Source organism: Lactuca virosa, chromosome 3 (assembly GCF_052849685.1).
Source record: "Lactuca virosa cultivar CGN04683 chromosome 3, Lactuca_virosa_CGN04683_v6, whole genome shotgun sequence".
NCBI classification, from domain to species: domain Eukaryota; kingdom Viridiplantae; phylum Streptophyta; class Magnoliopsida; order Asterales; family Asteraceae; genus Lactuca; species Lactuca virosa.
The window spans coordinates 335780155-335798901 of NC_136428.1; positions in this window are offsets into that span (position 1 = coordinate 335780155).

Sequence of the window (18747 nt, forward strand, 5' to 3'; positions counted from 1 at the left end):
GATTGTTGAGTTTTTGAAAAAGAATCATTTTTAACGTTGAAAACCTTTTTGATGGATTGTGATTCAGACATCTTTTGAGACTCAATATTTTGCCAAAATATTTTTTTTCGTGCTTGTCTTTTTGAAATGTTGTTTTCCTTCGAAAATTTGTCAATTTGATCTTTAAATTCCCTAGAGTTTAATTTGACAACTTTTTCATTTTCCTTTTCAGCACGAATTACTTTCTCTTTTTCAACTTTTGATTTTTCAACCCATTGTTTTTGTGGTTTTTGTCGTTGAAAAATATATGAATTCTTTGTTAAGTTGTTTTCAACTGTGTTTTGATTTGCGAAAAAACCTTCCTCAGTTGTTTTTGAATTATCCTCCTCAACCATCTTCTTGAACTCTGGTTTGATATTCTCAACATTTCCGGTAGTTACGAAAACTTGATTTGGAAAAATGACATCATCTGTGCATTTGAAGTTTGGAAAAACCACCGTGTTTGTTTCAAGATAATGTTCACCTTTTTCATTCATCACTTTTTCGAACTTTTGTGTATCACCATACACTTGGTCAACAACTATTCATGGAATTACTTCTTCCTTTGAAGATTTCTTTTCTTTCGAAACTTTCTCTACATCTTCATCATCACTATCATCAGTTTGGTAATCTTTAAGATCCACGAAGTTCATTTCACTATCTTTCGAAGTTGAGGAAATATCAGTTTCTTTCTCAACTATCAAATCCTTAACTTTTTCTTTCCCTTTATAATTCGAAGCAACATTAAGAATAGACAACTGAGAACAATCAACATCTTCAAGCTCACTAATTTCACTAATATTGTCAGAATTATCTTCAATATCAGCAAAATTAGATTGAGAATCAGATGATGAATTCTCAGTCTTTTTCAAAATGTGAATTTGTTCAGATTTAGTCAAAGTATCATTTACAATGTTAACTAAATCATTCGAATCAAGACATTCATCAACTTTGAAAATTCCATATCTATACTTGTCATTCGGAACTTTGTCAAAATCAGCTATTTCTTTTTCACAGTCATACAAAATGTTATCTACCTTAGCTCTTTCATAAGCTAAAAATGGCAGCAATTTTCTATGTTGTTCTTTACTGATTTCGCATGAATGATGAAGTTTAGTTATTTTCCCATATAATCTTTTAGCAGCATTACAGTAAATGTTTCTTTGTGCTAACAACAATTTATTATCACTAGATAAATTGTCCCTATCAACCATGATATTCGTTATTTGAAGTTCTAGACAATCTATCTTAGTGATTTTCGAATCTAATTTCTTCTGTGTCTCTAGCAATTGGATTGACAGCTTCTTAGCCTCATTGCTAGCAGATACCACAATCGAATCAAAATAAGTAACAGTTTCATCAAAAGATACTAATTCAGAATTATAAGCATGTACTGGAATATTAAAAGATTCAAGAATGTTTCGTACCTTTGTGGTCATTGGTGATTTGTCAGCAGATTTTGATACGAAGCATCTTCCATGCACTTCGTATGTTTCCTCCTCTGATTCTTCCTCTATTTTTGCAAACATAGCTCCATGGGTTGGATTTCGCATTTCCTCATCATCTGATCCAGATGACCAGATTTGATAGGTACCATCTTCATCCTCATTCGCACCCTTTGCAACCAGAGACAAATTCTTGGCTTTTGCACGAACCTCCTCCAACTTTTCAGCATAGTACGCCTCATCCTTGACCTTATTCTTTCTCTCATCCTTCTTTCGAAGCATACAATCATTAGCAAGGTGATTAGCACCATTGCAATAATGACAATCAATCCCAGCATCTCCCTTTAGCTTCTTCTCAGACTTTCCCTCAACAGGCTTCGAATCTTTCATCTCATCTTTCTTTTTCTCTTCCCCAACACTTTTACTCTGAAAGGCTTTCCCTTTTGTCTCAGACGACTTTGCCTTCGGATTGAAAGGCTTTTTGAAGAACTTTTTCACACGATTGTTTGAATAAAAGGCAACTGTCTCATCATCTGAGTTCATGATGAACCCTTCATCTTCATCCGAAGCATCTTTCTCAGCATCTTTTTCAGAGATCTTCGAAACCAAAGCTAGTGGACCTCCCAACATAGCCTTCGATTCTTCAACTATTTCATTCACTTCGCTTTCATGAGTCTTAAGTTGGTTGTACAAGTCATTCAATGTTGACGTATCAAAGCTCTGTTGATTCTTCACCATCATGCTCACACTACGCCATTCCTTTCGAAGTCCCATAACAAATATCAGATTGAATTCCATGGCTGATCTGGTGATACCATATCGATTGCATCGATATATCAATTCATTAAGACGATCGTAATAAACTTCAATTGTTTCACCATCTTTCTGTCTGAAGTCCTTCAGCTCCACTAAACATTGCTTCACAGAATTAACTTTCGTCTTCTCACTTCCCTGAAATTTTTCCTTGAGATTATTCCAGATTTCCTTTGCAGTTGTACAACTCCTCACGTAGTTGTAAACAACTGGAGGCAAAGCTCCTCTTAGCTCTCTTACACACCTTTTCTCCAGCTTTTTCAAACGATCAGATTGATTTTCAACTTCAGAGTTTCCAGAGGAAGAACCAATTGGTTGAACATTCGATGGTGGATTGAGATTGCCAGAAATGCAATTCCACAATTCTTCATCCAATCCATTGAGATAATCCTGCATACGATCAGCCCATTGATCGTAATACTCAGGGATGAGCATAGGAATTTTAGTGGATGATCCTAGAAGATGAGAAAATGAAGTCATGGAATTCAGATTGAATGACGCCATTGTTGTACGGAATAGATCCTTGAGAATTTTTGAAGAAACTTTGAGAATTTGACAACAAACTGTATGATTCAAATCACAATCACTCTTAGAACATTCGATTCAATGAATTAAGTGCAGAATCGAATCACAGACTTAGATCTAAACAATTTTTCACTTTCAAAAAGTGCGGAAACTTTTGAATCAAAAAGTTGACTCAAAAACCTTTTGAACAAAGTGAAAATCAGATCAGAGATATGATTCCTGCTCTGATACCAATTGATGAGACAATGAATCAAGTATTGAACGAATTAGAGTGTAAATTCAAAGTAGAATTGAAAGATTTGAACACCGATGTAAATATGATCTGTTTGGCTCTATTACGCTTTTGCAAATTTTACAGAGTACAATGAATATTTTGTAAAGACTTCGTTACTAAGACACTAGTAACCACTCCTATTTATAGAAGAGAAAAGCGTACAAAAAATATACTAAGGACTAAACATGAAGCTTCGAATATTATGCCCTAGTAAAATACATTACAAAAATGTTCGAAGACCCTAAATACAAACTTCGACTATTACAACATTTCGACCCTAACAGACTTCCGTCCCATAATCCTGGTAGACCTTCGGTCCCACTTCTCCAACCTTCCGGTTCGTATCATCTTGACCTTCCGACCTATACACTGTTGACCTTCCGTTCCATATCATAATACTCATAACATAACATAGCACATACATATCATATAACACCATACATCACATACTCATCATAGCACATAAGACCTTCCGGTCACACATAATTACCACTCTAGGTAATGTATAGTGAGAAGACTCACCTTAAAAGCAACCAAGTGACAGCCTCGCACTCAGAAATCTCGACCTAGCTTCAGCCTAACACATAGGATAAACATCTCTTAGCAATACTTACTCATACTCAACACATCCAAGTCTATTCTCTTTCTCTGTCTAACTCTTGAAGTGGGTAAAAGACCATTTTACCCCTGCATGGCTTCCATTAGACATGGTTGACCCAACCCTAAAGTCAACCGTAGTCAAACTCGAGTCCACAGTCCAGATCTGATCCGACTCGGCGAGTGCACCCTTTTGACTCGTCGAGTCCACTCACTTTCTCCTAAGTTTCGCGAGGATTTAGATCAACTCGTCGAGTTGACCCCACAACTCACTGAGTTAGTACGCGATTCAGCTTGACCAGGAAAACCCTAATCGACTCGTCGAGTCGGCTCATGGACTCGGCGAGTCTATCCAACCCTTTTCTCATTCAGACAATTTCACTCAGATCTATCATTCTAAACTACAGATCTATCATCTGAAGGCTCAATAATCACGTAAAGCTTCAATCTTTACGTTCATGCATGATGCTATTGCTTCAAAATGCCATTACATGCCCTCCGTGAAAGATTTAGCTCATCAACCCTCATTTGGACCACTAAAGCTGGGGCATCTAGTCTTCAAGGACCTCACAAGGTTTAGATCTGAGGTTTCCCTCCTCAGATCATGTCTGAATTAGCTCATAGGCACAAAAGAAGGGGAGTGAAACCCTAAAACTCCCAAGATCATGAAATCTAACCAAAATAGATGAAAAGGATGCAAGTTTATACCTTCTACAGCAGTTCCACGTGAAGAAATGCTAGATCCACAGCCCCCATCTCGTTTCTTGCTTGAATCATGCGCTTTTCCTTCCATAAGACCCACCAAATTACTTGATTTCATCATAAGAACTCTCTCATGGCTCCAATGGCGATTTACGGCTTCTCACAGGAGGTATGAGGCGCACCTAAGGTCATAAGTTCCCTTAATTAGGCCCCAATCCTGGAAACTTAGGGTATTCTCTGCCCAGAACCTACTCGGCGAGTCTGTCCTTGGACTCGTCGAGTCTGCTCATTAAATCCACGTGATCACCTCGATGCGACTCGGCGAGTCAGACCTTCGACTCGTCGAGTCCCTCCTAAATCCTCAAAAAAAATTGAAACGCAAACTATAATACCCGAAATTCCAGATGTTACAATTCTCCCCCACTTAATTTGATTTCGCCCTCGAAATCGCTCTTTAGCATCACACAGATCAAAACCTAACAGCCCGCGAAGCACCACCCAAGAGGATTTCATACCACACGCTATCTTCCAATGATACCTGATCCCAACTCCCAAACTCAGAAAAGGACAGACCCAACTGCCACTACGATACCACTACTGGCTCCCCAGGATCCGAAAACTCTAGTAGTCTGTCATGCTACCAGACCGCCCCCTACAAGATTTTACCATGTTATTCGCTCCTTGAATAACAGATCAAAAAAAAAACCTACTGCCCCTCTGATTCTCTCGTTGCGACTGATAGAACAAGTCGAAGCCCCAAAATAGACTTCCGCTCACTTAAACCAAATATATTAAATAATCCAGATCATTTTCCAAAATGAAAGGGTCACATCACACCAGGGACCCATCCGCTGAACTGCAACAAAATCCAACTGAGCAACGAATTCTCAATACCCCAACCTTGGGCACAAGAAGATAATCATGTTGCTCCTCAAAATCTTCTGACTTCTACAACTATGTACCTCAACTCTCTCCCCGATATCACTTTCAACACGGAGCACTTGATCAACTCTTGATCCCACAACTGAACCTCTAAAGGTTACCCATAACATACCCAACAATGTCTCATTGACTACCTTCTATCCACAACCATCTCGGCCCATTGTGACACATAAGTCACGAAGTTTTCCTTACCACAAGCAAAAACTACCACTTCCCCCGAATTTGATACACTCGACCTCTGACATCTACTACTCACTAGCTCCATGCGTCTGGAGATCCTTCCCATTCCAACGAACTGACCCACTCAGGTCTAAAACATTCGATAATGCACAATGCCTCTCAAGAAGCAACACTAAATCCGGAATCCCATTTCGCCTTCTCGATACGCCACTAGGGCCAAATCGAACTCGAGAGTCTGACTCAAAAGAAAAATTGGAACCACTCATCGCAATGAAGTACTCAACTCATAACCCATGACTTGCAACTTATGCGTACATCCCTTCTCCATTTCCTTCTGCTTATGATAACCATACCTTAACTCAGAATATGATAACTCCCGACCATTAGGGAGATCCCAGTCTCGCCCATGGCCTGACCACCAGGTTCCTACAGACTCAAATATAAGGCCACCCAAGCCTAGGAACTCCTCTGCGTCATGCTCCGACTAGGGAAGACTACGACTTCTCATAGTTCCATAATGCTCTCTCTTACTGCTTGGCTAATACTACGACTTCCCGCAGTATCGCCACACTATCTCGCTGACTGGTGGACACTATGGCTCCCCGCAGTACCACAACACCCTCTCGCTGACTGGTGGACACTGCGGCTCCCCGCAGTACCACCACACCTTCTCACTGACTGGTGAATACTACGGCTTCCTGTAGTATCACCACACCCTCTCGCTGACTGGTGGACACTGCGACTCCCCGCAGTACCACCGCACCTTCTCATTGACTGGTGAATACTACGTCTTCCCGTAGTATCACCACACCCTCTCGCTGACTGGTGGACACTACGGCTCCCCGCAGTACCACCACACCTTCTCATTGACTGGTGAATACAACGGCTCCCCGTAGTATCACCACACCCTCTTACACTAACCAATGGATGCTGCAGCTCCCCGCAGTCTTACAACACTTTCCCTTACCACCCCACGATCTCATACTCAATCGATGCTATAATGCGTTCACTAACTCTTGTTCCGTGGCCCAACATAGATAGGTGCACTCACACCCCTTCAAAAATAAGCACCACTACTCCCATTGGCAGCCGCCATGTCAAAACCCCTCTTTTCGCTACTAATCACATTCTTACATAATCTCGCTTGATACCATTTGGTCGAAGGGCTCCCACTGGAACCATAGATACCCGCTAAACCACATGCCATCTCTTAACTCAAACTCGAAATAATTCAAACCTTAGGACATCACACTCGGATGTCTCAGAACACCATTACAAAACTTCATAATTCCTTGCCTCTATCACTGATCTCATACTCACAACATCATGCTCAGATACCGCGTTGCTTCATCGGAATCTTGCAACCGATCTTCCTCATGCACCACTTGCAACCTCGAAGTATTCCACTTCCCAATCTTGAAGCACAGAGGCATCATCAAAGGCTCAGAACATGTTGACAAAAACCCGAAGCTCCACTCCCTACTGATCACTACCCATACGGAACTACTCAGGTCACTCCTAAAAATAGTTGAAAAACCATTTGCCACCCTCCCTGGGGTAGGGATCACAATTTATACCTACACTTGCAAATTTCTGCCATTGCACCCCGAATCCAGCGATCCCATCGCACTCGAATTCAACATACGCAAATTCCGAAAATCCCAGGCCACAATGAATTCTCCAATCAATGATCACCTGCCGGGGATCCACTCATCCTTTCCTAAACGCGTACTCGTATCTTTTCCTGCCCGGAACCTTGCCTCATCCTTTTCTAACTCAGGTCTCATATGCCCGTATCGCAGTTTTCCATAATCATTTCTCTGACCGTACTTGAACGGATCACTTATCCCCTTACTGAAAATCCTGTTCCCCCCACTCATGGTTCGAATCATCACCATTTGGCATGACCACCACCTACTCAGTAGACTGTCCCACCAGGTATGTCACACTTGATTCTTGGATGTATAACGCAATCCTCCCCGGGACTTCCCCAAGGATACCAAACTATTCCCATAAGTCCCGTCCCTGACAGCATCTCAGAATCCTCCCCACATAACTGCCTCTAGACACTTTGAGGCCTCAGACTGATACACTGCCGGAACCCCACTGTTCCGAATCCAATCTGGAATAGTGCCCTCTCACACACTTGACTCTAACTCTTCACCCTGCTTACCCAAATCGGAAATAATCCTAAAAGCACAGACTTCATCCTCATTGTCGATACACAATGTGGACCACGAGGGCCACCGCCCCGGTATACTCATCTCATCCACCGGAAACTGACAATAACAATACACCACTCTCAACAAAGCACCTCTTCATTTCCATCCGTCTTAGTCCCACTAATGACTCTTTCTTGGTATAAGAATACCTCGCAGCCAACATACTGCCTAAATGTGCTGGTGAAAAGGTCACCATGCTTGCTACCCCATAGGGTTTACCTTCAACTGCAACCCGCAACAAATTGAAATAGCACCAGCCAAGTCACAAAAAGTGACATCTCCACTATCGACCGGTCGCTCAGCCCATACCGTCTTCTTCCATAATGCATCATCCCTACTCATCCCTGGGTCTTGCGACTCCAACTGGCATCTCACCAACAATCCCTTGGGGCTAACTCGATTTCCCTCTCGAGGGATGCTCCAATAAACTCGTTCATCATGGCCTTCTGGCCCCATACTCTTCCACATCTAATCTCAGTCTAGACAATCACCAAGGAATAACTGGTAAAACCATAAGCACTACCCGCCACATGTCATGGTACTCAAACCGTGTGGCCACCTCTCGATCTGCTACTTATCATGGTACTCGAACCACAACATCACCTCTCAATCTGCTACTTATCATGGTACTCGAACCATGACATCACCTCTCAATCTGCTACTTATCATGGTACTCGAATCATGACATCACCTCTCAATCTGCTACTTATCATGGTACTCGAACCATGACATCACCTTTTAATCTGCTACTTATCATGGTACTCGAACCATGACATCACCTCTCAATCTGCTACTTATCATGGTACTCGAACCATGACATCACCTCTCAATCTGCTACTTATCATGGTACTCGAACCATGACATCACCTCTCAATCTGCTACTTAGAATCCTCCGAAATAGCCTCCCGGATCGCTGCGGCCACCTCGTCATGAATCATACGACAAATCTCATCATCACTAACACCGCTGCTCTCCGGTGTGTGTCGTGTACCATCCATGACGTCTCACAACATAAAAGAAATCAGAGACACGCTCGAGTATACTTGCACTCGATCACTCAGCCCTACTTGTTCCTTAGCATCCTAATGATTCTTACTTGGACTGCTCACTGATCCGGTGTTTCCAGTAGTACGGGCCCTATACTACCTTCCACACCACATCAGTATTCACCCTAAGTCCTCCTCCTAGGATTCCAGATCACAAGTACTCTACATCTCATCACACATAGGCCACTTTCCAATAGACCTCTCACAAGCTCCTCTCTGCTACTTACTTACTCTCGAAGTAACTCACAGCAGCAGTAACTCCTAGGCTAAGGCATCAAAAATCAGGCCACTCTAGTCCTAGATATGAATACCTAGCCTACTCTCTAGCATGCATAACATATCACATAATATCTCATAGCATATAACATAAGGGTATTTTGGGAAATCACCGTTCGGGCGCTGGCTGATTGTACACACTGCTCCTTTCCGCTTTCTTGAAAATCTTTTACTTATCTTAGAAAATTGTTTCTTTTTGAAAACTTTTATCAAATCCTCAGTTTGAGTTCAGATATGCCTGAAGGTGTATCTGAATCCCTCAAACCAAGGCTCTGATACCAACTTGTAACACCGTAAATTTTCAAACAAAATTTTCAAGTTTAAGTTACCAACGTCACATATAATAATTCACAAATCTCGAGTGCCGTTGTCATAATGTATTTCGAAATAGTTTCCAAAAGTAATTATCAAAATCCAGGATCCTCATTCATGACTCTTTTCTCTTGTGTGTACAATCGAGCCGCCACTTACCCGCGATCCTGATAAGAACCTGAAACACATAACACATAACATGGTAAGCACGCATGCTTAGTGAGTTCCCCAAAATACCACGTACAACACATACGCCACTCAAGGCTAATACTCCACAAGACCTTCCGGTCAATGTGTCTCAGGGGACTTCCGTCCCATAATCCTGGTAGACCTTCCGTTCCCACTTCTCTGACCTTCCGGTCCGTATCATCTTGACCTTCCGGCCCATACACTGTTGACCTTCCGGTCCATATCATAATACTCATAACATAACATAGCACATACATATCATATAACAGCATACATCACATACTCATCATAGCACATAAGACCTTTCAGTCACACATAATTACCACTCTAGGTAAAGTATAGTGAGAAGACTCACCTTAAAAGCAACCAAGTGACAGCCTCGCACTCGGAAATCTCGACCTAGCTTCCGCCTAACACATACGATAAACATCTCTTAGCAATACTTACTCATACTCAACACATCCAAGTCTATTCTCTTTCTCTGTCTAACTCTTGAAGTGGGTAAAAGACCATTTTACCCCTCCATGGCTTCCATTACACATGGTTGACCCAACCCTAAAGTCAACCGTAGTCAAACTCGAGTCCACAGTCCAGATCTGACCCGACTCGGCAAGTGCACCCTTGTGACTCGTCGAGTCCACTCACTTTCTCCGAAGTTTCACGAGGATTCATATCAACTCGTCGAGTTGACCCCACAACTCACCGAGTTAGTACGCGATTCAGCTTGACCAAGAAAACCCTAACCGACTCGTCGAGTCGGCTCATGGACTCAGCGAGTCTATCCAACCCTTTTCTCATTCTGACGATTTCACTCAGATCTATCACTCTAAACTATAGATCTATCATCTCAAGGCTCAATAATCACGTAAAGCTTCAATCTTTACGTTCATGCATGATGCTATTGATTCAAAATGCAATTACATGCCCTCCATGAAAGATTTAGCTCATCAACCCTCATTTGGACCACTAAATCTGGGGCATCTAGTCTTCAAGGACCTCACAAGGTTTAGATATGAGGTTTCCCTCCTCAGATCAGGTCTCAATTAACTCATAGGCACAAAAGAAGGGGAGTAAAACCCTAAAACTCCCAAGATCATGAAATCTAACCAAAATAGATGAAAAGGATGCAAGTTTATACCTTCTACAGTAGTTCCACGTGAAGAAATGCTAGATCCACAGCCCCCATCTCGTTTCTTGCTTGAATCATGCTCTTTTCCTTCCATAAGACCCACCAAATTACTTGATTTCATTATAAGAACTCTCTCATGGCTCCAATGGCGATTTAGGGCTTCTCACAGGAGGTATGAGGCGCACCTAAGGTCATAAGTTCCCTTAAATAGGCCCCAACCCCAGAAACTTAGGGTTTTCTCTGCCCAGAACCTACTCGGCGAGTTTGTCCTTGGACTCATCGATTCTGCTTATTAAATCCACGTGATCACCTCGATGCGACTCAGCGAGTTAGACCTTCGACTCGTCGAGTCCCTCCTAAATCCTCAAAAAAAAAAAAATTTGAAACGCAAACTATAATACCCGAAATTCCGGATGTTACACTTACAATGCAAATACATATGAAAAACATGTTGTTATCTATTCCTAAGCAATCTATCATAACTCTTTAAGCAGCAACTCAAAATTCTGATTATCGAACCATGCGATCGAAATCCATCTATTGCGATCAGAATCAGCTTACTCTTTCTTTAAGCTTCCTTACTTTTCTTTGATTCTACAAAACATCAAAATATAACTACATTACATCATGTATCGAGAATCTCCAAATAAGAACTTAATAGAGTTAGATAATAGACTTTACCTGAAGTAAAGTCAAACCTTTTTGACTTTACCATCCTTATAATCTTTCAGGTAAAATGGGCAGCTTCGCAACTAATGTCCCTCTCTTGGCAATAGAAACATATAGACTCTTAGGAAATGGTGTATGAGACTATCTCAGAATTAGCCTTTCTCTTTACCATTAGGTCAAATGACTTGACCATGGCCGATCCCTTTCCATTGGGAAGGGAAAGCTTTTCTGGACTTTCAATGTTACCATTACCAATATCCATGGCAGCATGGAAAGTAGATCTTCCAATCAAATTTGCTTTACCAGTGCTCCAAATCATTGCTGATTCAGCAACATCAAGCAAATAGGTAAGATCATTAAGGGTCATGTCATAGCCTGTTACATAGTAGTCCTTAAAGAACTCACTATGTGACTTAGAAAGTGACTGAAGAACCCAGTCAACAGTCAACTTCCTTAAGACTTTGACACCCAACTCTCCCGGCTTGCCAATATGTGACTTAATCTCCAAGATTGAAGAACATACAGACTTTGCTTGCCAAATAAGGATTGAGTGACCTTGAACTTGTGGGTCAGGGAGAATTATTGGAGGAGGTGGAGGAAGTGAAGCTCTATCCAAAAGGATGAGGAAGACCATATTTGTCTGAACTTAGACATCTATGAGGGAGAAATTCAAGTTTCAGTTGATTTAAGTCCTTAACATAACACCCAATATGAAATATTAAGGCTAGGATCCAACAAACTATTTTATAACTTGGAAGAGTGATGCTGTAATCCAAGCTACAAAATATTTGAAGGTAGGTAAATGACGATTTACCAATTTCCACCATGAAAAACAAAATAAATTATTAAGTTTTAATTGGATTGAAACTCCTAGATCTTTTGAGATTCATTGAACTTTCAAAGGCATGTTTAAATCTCAATTGTGCCCTCTCAAGTTTATGACTGAGATGTCGAGGATCACAAACAAGGTGTGAATAACCATGCAAATTGACTTGGTACCCTTAATTTTATCACCCAATCGATGTGCCGGTTAACCACACGCGCTCCACCGATCTATGATAAAACTTAAGTCACCATTTGCCACATATTGTTAGTTGCATGTTAGTGTGCCGGTTAACCACACACGCTCCACTAACGATTTAACAAGGGTGCAAAGTGTAATTTCATAGGTTAGCACCAAATTCACATTTTTCTAAGTAACTAAGATTGGGAATTTTTAAGTGTTTAGTTACTTATTATTTATCATTATACTTTTAATGAAGGGAGAATTATAGTCCTTTCCTACCTGTTCGGCTAACGACCCTCCACCAGTCAAGCAAGCGGTGGGTGAGGGTGGACACCCATTAAACTGCCATTTTATAGGCAGTAACCTTATACCCCCTTATAGACTGGCTTCGTGAATGAGGCCTACTAACGGTAAGATTGACTTTACTCTTATACCTATATATATAATCATTAACTTTTAATATTATAATAATATAAGGGTTGAATTTTAAACTATTGAAATTCTAGGGTTTGATTTGGAATTAAAGTGTACATGGGGAGGTAACTTTGCAAATTCCAAAACTTGAGGGCAAGTTTTGAAACTTTTCAAAACTCTTAGATTTTCATAACTTATGAGTTTAATTAAGGTTTTAAAAATCTTTAATGAAGAGACTCTTGAACATCCATAACTTGAGGACAAGTTATGGAGTTCATAAAACTATTTATGACAAAAAGACTCTTCATTTTGTAATCTATGGTTTTAATAACCTTTTTTAATGAGACTTTTCATATAACTTGAGGACAAGTTACAAAAACACATATTATGAATAACTTTTAGATTAATTTGTATTGAAAACAACTATCACAAACATGTCTAGCAATATTCATAATCTTGATTAAACTCATATGAACAAGACAATTAAAATCAAACAATTTTCATGTAATTAGCCTAATCATTAAACTAATACAAAACATGAAGCTTTTGACAATTATCTTTTGAATTTGATTAGAATGATCATTACCACATCAAAAACAGGTTTTATAAGTTCAAAACAGTTTAAGGTAATGATTCTAGACCAATTCCAGCCTTAAAACTCGAAGATATGTTGTCTGGGGGTCCAACTCGTCGAGTGCATGAACCAACTCGACGAGTTGGATGAATTTGTGCATGGACGCGGCGAGTCCATCAGTGGACTCGGCGAGTCCACTGTCCAGAACAGCAAAAAATCGATTTTTTCAGCATTTTTCAGCACTTTGCATCAAGTATAATTGAAAACAAGCCTAGGCTCTGATACCACTGTTGGGTTTTGAGCATACTAACACTCCTAAGGTTTTCATGCAACCCTAAATACCTTGGATCTATGTTTTTTCTAAAATACATGCAAATTTGATTTCCAAGGTTTACAACCTAACTAGCATGTTATGGGGTACTTGTAATACAAAACTTTAAGTAGAATAACATACCTTTCTTTTGTGGTTGAATGCTTGGAGTTTTAGAGCCTAGCACCAATAGTGTTGATGCCTCAAGTGGTGTCACAAATCACCCAAAACAACTTGGAAATACTTGAGAGAATCTAATGTTTGCTAGAATCGGCCCACCCTTGTTTCTCACACACACTAGTGCCAATTCTAGAACCAAGGACCTCTTTATATACTTTGGAGGATTAGGGTTACACCCTAATACCCATGACTCTTCATTTACCTAGGATCCATGGTTTAAAAGCTCGATGGAGTATCCATGGACTTCCATATACTCTTAGCCCATCCTAAATAAATCTTAGCCCAATCCATATATATGTAAGAGTCCATATTTAATTAGCCTCTTTTGATCACTAAATTAATTCCAAAATTAATTCTTGATCAACACTAATTAAATAATATTAATATATTATAACTTATAATATATTAATGGATCATAAACATCTTATTCTCAAAAAAATATCCATACAAATTGTTAGGTGAAGTGCAACCCAAATGGGCCATGCCGGGTCGGGTCAAGTTCATACCAAATATAGTTACGGACTTAGACACCTTATCCAACAAAAAGTTTCTCCAATCTGAAGAGATGGGAGAGTACTTGAGTATCTTGTTTTATGATTATCTTAGTGATTATAAAACCATATCACAATTGATCCTCTAAAGACACCTTAGTGCATTTGTTTGGCTAAGGAGAGGAATCATGAACTGTGGAAATGGTCATATCTAAAGATAAATCATACTTCGTTCCAAAACAAGTCTTAGAGTCATACTCTAAGATTGTAACTTGAGTGACATAATTTTAAGAAAGGTTTATAACACTTATCAAATGTAGAGTAACATGTTTCTTACTCTTGTACATCTGAAATTGGTAAGTTGTGATGTTTTGGATAAAACAGAGACCAACTAAGACGAATTGTGAGAAGTGTTAATCTTGATAAGAATCCACACTAAATCTTGAATATTTGTTTTGTCAAGGAATGGATCTTGACAAGAGAATCTTATATGTCAAGAGGACAGTGGGAGTCTTAAAGATCTTGGAAAAAGTTCCAGAACTAATCAAGAATAAAACCCATTGTTTAATCGCTAGCAAACAACATGAGGTTTGTAACCCATTATGTTGGCATATTTCTGTGCCCACTCCAGTTTAAGTTGACTATGCTTGTGAGTTCTATAAGTTCTCAATTGTTTGCATAACAACGTAGAAGCAATGGTAGGCCCTTGTGCTAATAAGTGGCAAGAAAATGAGATCGGGCAAGTTCAGTCCACATGAGTTTAGATTTGTCACTAACCTTGTCTTACGATTATGGTTTTGACAAATTCGCATGGATAGGAACACTTACACCATAAAAATAAAATCTAAGTGTCATAAGGTTTCTCTCCGATTCATGAAAATGATGGTGAGGAAACACTTTCACTAAGTAGGTTTGAAGTAGATTGCAATTGTGATATTTGCATTCTCAAAGTCGTTAGTGGAGCGTGTGTGGGTAACCGGCACACTAACATAGACTTGTGAGAAATGGCAAAGGTCTAAACAATTGAGACTATGATTATGGCATCCCTTTTCATAGTTTAAAAATTGTTTAGACACACATGTAAGTTATCTAAGGAAAGGTGTATGATTTTGATAAAGTCTTATGAAAGCCTCTCGTATTAGAAAACTGAACTTTGGTAAGAAAGTCAATAAAGTATTGATTTCTAGAAGTCCAGCTGATTTCTGGGTACATGTCAAAGCTAGTGGGAGCATAAAGTGTTATGCTAGTTAAATTTTAATTATCATGTTAGTGGGAGCATGATTATTATGTTACATGTTGCAGGTTAGCAATGTTAATTATAGAAAACAAAAGTTTCAATTCGCTTTGAAAACTTGTTTTGCTATAATTAAGGGAGAGGATTTTATACTTCATTCCAACTCTACAAGCTTAGATTGATATTTTAATCAACTTTAGTCAAAGATATATATATGAATGTTATGTTGGAATGGTTCAACATAAGGAAATTCTATATATGTTGCGTTCTCAAAATTCGATTATGATTACGGCATCCCTCTTCATAGTTCGAATTGTGAGAACATTGAAAATAAAATTTTTTATAGCATGAATCATGTGCCATATGCTTCGGGTATAGGATCGATTACATCCATTCTAAATTTTCCAAATGCTTAGGGCATTAAGAGGGAAAAAGGAATAGAACCGGATATGACTAAAATGATTAAACAATTGACGAGGCAATCTGAGGTTTACCAAAGATTGGTTGCTCGTGGACAATTGGAAGTATAATGTAAATTTTGGAAAGCACCATATTGACATATTTTGAAAAGCGGCAACTCTTGTTCAGAAGTAATGGTAAAAATGGAAATGTGGAATTGTTTCCATAGGTGGAAGTTATTCTTTGAATCTGTATAAGATTAGAAAACTTAATGCAAAGAAGGATGTTCAAAGGAATGTACTTTGAATATGAGACTTCGTTTCCATGGAATTGATCTCCATTGGAATACTTTGTAATGTCTGTTTCCAAGTCTTTGTGACTTTTGTGCATAGTCATTACAAGAGAATCATTGCATATAAGTTTAGAATCTAACAGATTACAGTAAATGGCAAGAGTTTGGTATTCTTATATTTACAAAAGGGATTGGGATTGTGAAATGAGCATCATTAGAGTCGTGTTCAATTGACCTATTTCACAAAAGAAAGGACCATAGGTAAACATAGTGTGCATGCGTGACTATTGTTTTAATTCAAGTATTAAGTTGATAATTTGAAACATTACATGAATAATGAGTAATCAATATGGTGCTTAGATAAAAGGTGTTTTTATTTACTATCAAAGTGTTGGGGCCATATAGGATTAGTATTATTCTTGTGTTTCACTTTGCATGTTTTGACTTATCGAATAGCTAGGTTATTCAAACCGTCCACAGTCAATCATACTTTGGAAGTAGTTATTGAGGCAAGACTGTCATGAATGGGTCTGTAGTTTGTCTAGGTGGCTAGACTTAGCTGCAGTGTTCATGAGTGCTCCTGGAATAAGATTCGAGTATTGGATTAAACCCACGCTCATTTGAATCACTTCATGGATTTTATCACGAGTGAATCATGAGATGATAATATCTTATATTCTTCAAACCTAGAGATATGAGTTGTTGACTATGAGTTGGTTACACATTGATTGTACGAAAACGCATCAGTAACTTGATGTTATAAAACGTGCCTTTGTGTATGATTCAACAAGTAGTTAGTACAAGCATATGATTCGAAGTTTATCCATTCCTTTTACCTCAAAAGGATAAAAGCGATATCTGTGGGCCCCTCTATGATTTACTGATGACACCCCTAAGTGCTTAGCCAGGCCTGGACTGATTTGATTTGTTTAATTAGTCGGTCGTCATAAATTGGAAATCGGGAAACAACAAATGGATAGAGAGAATGATTATAATCCATGTCTCAGTCCATATGATATCTGGAATGGAGGAATATATGATCACTTATCTAATAGACGCGTCATTTGATTTGTTCAGAGTTCTTCAGCGGCTTTAAGAGCTACGATTGCTAGTCGGGTTATGAAGTCGTACTTGCAATAATAGTTATTAGACTTATCCAATTGGGAGACTGTTGGATTAGTGTCTAAGTCCATAACTATACTTCATATGACTTGACCCGACCCGGCATGGTCCATTTGGGTTGCACTTCACCGGAACAATTTGTATGGATAGACTTATGAGAAAAGGATATTTATGATTTATTAATATATTATAAGTTATAATATATTAATATGAAATCATATTATTTAATTAGTATTGATCAAGAATTAATTTATAATTAATTTAGTGATCAAAAGAGGCTAATTAAATATGGACTCTTATATATATATATATATATATATATATATATATATATATATATATATATATATATATATATATATATATATATATGGAATGGGCCAAGGTTTATTTAGGATGGGCTAAGAGTGTATGGAAATCCATGGATAGTCCATGGAGCTTTTAACCCATGGATCCTATGTAAATGAAAGGTCATGGGTATTAGGATTTACATGGATGTAACGCTAATCCTCCATAATATATATAAAGGGGTCCTTGGCTCACGAAATTGGCACTAGTGTGTGTGAAAGAAAAGGTGGCCAATTTTAGTGAGCTCCATATTCACTCAAAGTTCTTCCAAGTTGTTTTGGTGATTTGTGATGGCACTTGAGGCATTCACATTATTGGTGCTAGGCTCTTAAATCTCTAAGGAATCAACCACAAGAAAAAGGTATGTAATTCTATCTAGTTTTATTATGCAAGTAACATATGATTATAATAGAGAAAACATAGATCCGAGGTATTTAGGGTTTCATGTACACCTTAGGAGTGTTAGAATGCTCAAAACCAAACAGAGACAGCATATGACTAATAGTTGGAAGAATTGCATAGATAGGAGATGCAAAGAAATAGAATTGTATATGTTGCAGTCCAGGTCGGATCTTTCGATCACACAGAGGAGGCAACATATGACTGACATAAAGAAAGCAAGAAAATAACTTTCTAGAGACCTAATTTATCGGAATTCCCCGGTCTCCCCGTCAATATCGGAATTAAAGAAAAAGTCCGTACATCGAGGAAAAGTAAAACCACGATTCTAGATATAGATAATTTAGTGAAATCCGCAGATTCCCATGTATATCTCCCTGCTCAACCTACCCAAGCGTCGTATTGTTAGGCTAAACAGAACTATCTAAGTCAAGATTTGTCAAGTCTCTAGATTCCTTAAGTTCATCTATACCTATTCAAGTCCATTTAAATCTTTCGAGCCTACCAGCGCATCGAACACAGAGCCTATACAATTCAGCTTTGGTACTCTACACAGATTCAGATTGCCTGTTATCACATATTTATATCACTTCCCAACACATCATTTACAGACCAGCTATTTTTGGATTTTCTTTCTTG